The sequence below is a fragment of the Chionomys nivalis genome, chromosome 8 (assembly GCF_950005125.1).
Source record: "Chionomys nivalis chromosome 8, mChiNiv1.1, whole genome shotgun sequence".
In the NCBI taxonomy this organism is placed as follows: Eukaryota; Metazoa; Chordata; class Mammalia; order Rodentia; family Cricetidae; genus Chionomys; species Chionomys nivalis.
In genome coordinates this window covers 97,036,806-97,040,454 of record NC_080093.1, presented here as the reverse complement: position 1 = coordinate 97,040,454, position 3,649 = coordinate 97,036,806, and the positions used below count along the sequence as shown (strand labels likewise).

The 3,649-nt window shown below is 39.2% G+C and overlaps 1 pseudogene; it reads left to right on the top strand.

Moving 5' to 3' along the window:
• The first annotated feature begins 1,603 nt into the window (after nucleotides 1-1,603).
• On the top strand, nucleotides 1,604-2,305 carry LOC130880002 (protein-L-isoaspartate O-methyltransferase domain-containing protein 1-like; annotated as a pseudogene).
• The last annotated feature ends 1,344 nt before the right edge of the window (nucleotides 2,306-3,649 follow it).

Sequence of the window (3,649 nt, the reverse complement as noted above, 5' to 3'; positions counted from 1 at the left end):
CCTGTGGAAAATAATAATAATAATCCTCTTATTTCTTGGGACAGATCCCATAAATGAACCAAAACTACAACAGAAATCAAGATCAGAGGAGAGGACGTATTGACTGGGTCTGCTGCATCACACCGTGTGTTCTCTGAAGGCCTGGGGCCATTCCACTCAGCACTGTAGCAATGAAAGAACTAATGAGAGGAGAACTAAAAATAAAAATTAAGCACAGGCATGGATGCTTGTGGAAGATAAAAGGTAAGAGGAGGTTTGCTAGAGATCTTGGCAGCCTTAGAGTCACTACAGTGAAGGGACCTCAAACTATCATAAAAACAAGGGATAAGCACAGAATACTACAAAACAAGACCAAGAGATAAAAGGTCTAAAAATGCTTGATTGAATTTCTGTGAACTAGAAGACTGTATATGTGTGTGTATTTGTTTTAATTTATTCTTTTAAGTGTCAAGGGGCACTCCGTGCATGCACAGCTCTCCGGTGGCTGTGGAGACCGGGACAGTCCTGCTGCCCTAGTCAGCATCACTGGGTCAGCCCTCTGCGTGGGTACTGGCAGAGATTGTGCCTGAACTATTGGCTGTCTCTGCAGTGTTCCACCCGCTGCCAGCCCGCAGCTGCTTTGGCCTAGAGGACTCCTGACAACTCAAGTCCTGATGCTGGAAGAGTGCTCAGCAGATGAAGCTGGTACTGCTGCTGTCTGAGTGTCTTCTACATCTTTGGTTTATCTTATTTTTGGAAATCAAGTTCAATACTTAAAAGAAAAGGCATACATTTTGGAAGTGATTTCTACTAATTTTGATAAATTTTAACTTATGATTTGACTTGAATACTGTTGTGGGGTGCTGTGGGTCAATGGTCTGTACCCTGTCGCTTGTATTATTTTTAATAAAATGTTGATTGGCCAATAGTCAGGCAGGAAGTATAGATGGGGTGATGGCAACCAGGCAGGAAGTAGAGGTGTGGCAATGAGAATTCTGGGAAGAGGGAAGTTGCAGTCTGCAGTTGTCACCCAGACATAGATCAAGCAAGATGTGACTGCCTCACCAAAAAAGGTACCAAGCCACATGGCTAACACAGACAAGAATAATGGGCTAATATAAGATGTAGGAAAGTGTTAATAAAAAGCCTGAGCTAATAATAGGCTGATCAGTTTATAATTAATGTAGACCTCTGTGTGATTTCTTTGGGACTTAATGACTGTGGGAACCAGGCAGGACAGTAACCTCAGACAACACTGGGGAAGATAATCATGACATCATAGATAAGCTTAAAGAAGAGCACTACATCCCTACTGAAAGACTAGAGCAAGCCTTCAGAGACATTGGCCATGGAGATTTCTGTTTGAAGGCTACAGAGACAATTCTTGCAAAGATAGAGCCTCAAAACCTGGAAGCGTACACTTGACAGAACCTTGCATTGATTCTGAAGTTATGGAAGCTTTGAAACTTCAACCAGGATTCTTTTCTTAACCTGGGAAGTGAAGCAGGATATTTAAGTACAATGTTGTACATAATTTTAGGTCCTCTTTGAATAAATCACAGGAATGAACTTCATTCAGATGTGGTGGAGTAAGTCAAGCAAAAGCTGGAGAGTTTCCTTTGAATTCTGTCAACCCGTATTGTGGTGGGTAACTGCCTTCAGATAGCTTCCGACAGTCATCAGTATGATCAGATTTACTGTGGAGCTTGATTGCAGAAAGATCATGAAAGCTACATGAAGATCTTGCTCAAAGTTGGGGAAATACTGGTCATGTCTATAGAGGACCAGTTAACACAGATTATGCAGACTGAACAAAACACTTGGGAGAGTAAAAATATCCTTGCTGTTTCTTTTGCATCACTAGTACAACCCTGTAAGAATTATAAAGGCACATCAGATTCTGTGGGGTCCCCCCCATGTGCTGTCAGGAATCTCCAAGACTTGGCTCATATTTACACTCGACACATCAAAGGATGAGATGCAGGCTAAGGGAATTCCACAAAGGGCTCTACCGAAGAGGAAAAGAGAGTTAAATAGAGAATTAATACTTATGTATTTCTGGGTAATCAGCTTATTCCTCAGCCTCTAGGTATTGAAAAGGATAAAAAAAAATGGAAGAAGTCAGCAAAGATGAGGAAGAAAAAGATCCCAGTGAAGCTGTGAAGCATGAGGAGCTGCCTCAGAACTGAAGGAAAAGATCCCGAAGCTGCCGCTCCCCAAGTCTTTAACAGCTTTCTTGACATACTTTAGAAACAACTTAAAACAAGAAGGAATGCCTACTGACAATTTCCTTACTCTTGTAAATGTACTGTTTATTCAGAGCTAGAGAATTACTTCATTAGAAAGAATTATTGCATCAGAAAATAGCTTAAAGCTATTTCTATTAATGACAGAAATGATGTATTCAATGATTTCAAAGAATCTCTTTCTTAAAATCTTTTTTTTTCTTAAATCTTGAGCAAATGTTGTTTTAGCTCAGTGATCTCAAAGTGAAATGATTCAATAATTGGGACTTTGTGTACAGTAATCCCATCTGGTTCTTCACAGATTTGTAGAGTTAGGGGTTGGATTTCATTCTGAAAGAGGTTGATATATTGTCACACATATATAGGCTTATTCAAATTGCAGTTTGCATTTCCTTTATGAGAGCTTGTTTATCAAATAAGGAAACCAAATGCTTGTAGATCTGCTTACCTTATTTTTTTTTACATTTATTTATTTATTATGTATACAATATTCTGTCTGTGTGTATGCCTGCCGGCCAGAAGAGGACACCAGACCCCATTACAGATGGTTGTGAGCCACCATGTGGTTGCTGGGAATTGAACTCAGAACCTTTGGAAGAGCATGCAACGCTCTTAACCTCTGAGCCATCTCTCCAGCCCCTGCTTACCTTATTTTTGTTGTAGACATATTTTGGGCAACATATAAGTGCAATAATAATTCAAGATATTAAATAATTTAGCTTTAAAACTACAGACTTCATAAAATTTTAAATGCCTAAAACTTTTCTTTCGATTCAATTGCCAAAAGATACGGGGAAAATTCCTGCTTCTTGCATAGAGATTTTAAGAGCACAGCAAGTGACTACTAATGTAGGAAATGACTACTTAAATCAACTAGTTTGTGTAGGCCCCTTTTGTTTTCAGTATTTAAAGATAATGAGGCTCACTGTTTTGTAACTATGAAGTATTAGATTTGAAAAGTGTCCCACTTGTTTCTGAATGCAGGCAGTGAGTTGGTCATGTTAGTCACCTCACTTATTAGGTTCCTCCAATAGCAGGGGGATGATGTAGTTCGCTGAGGCACTTTACGGAACTTTTAGTTATGCGGATATTTATTTGTCTTCAACAAGGTAGGCCATGCTCGCCTCATCTGTTTTGAATCTTTCTAGTATAAACAGTCATGAAAGTTGTATGTAGATGCCTTTGTGTTAAAATTTGGTTCAGAACCAGTGGGATCTCTGGGACCCATACCAAGCCTATTTCTTCTGCTCTGTGTTTAGCTCCTTTGGTAAAATGATAATGGTTTTCATTTTTTGCCTAATGTTGCATTCTTAACCTATGTAGAGTGTCAGAGCTAAAACAGGCAGTATGTTCTGTTACTAGTTCTTTCCTCGTAAAGCTTACACAGAGCTTTTCCTTGTTTTTTTTCTTATTTATTTTTTATT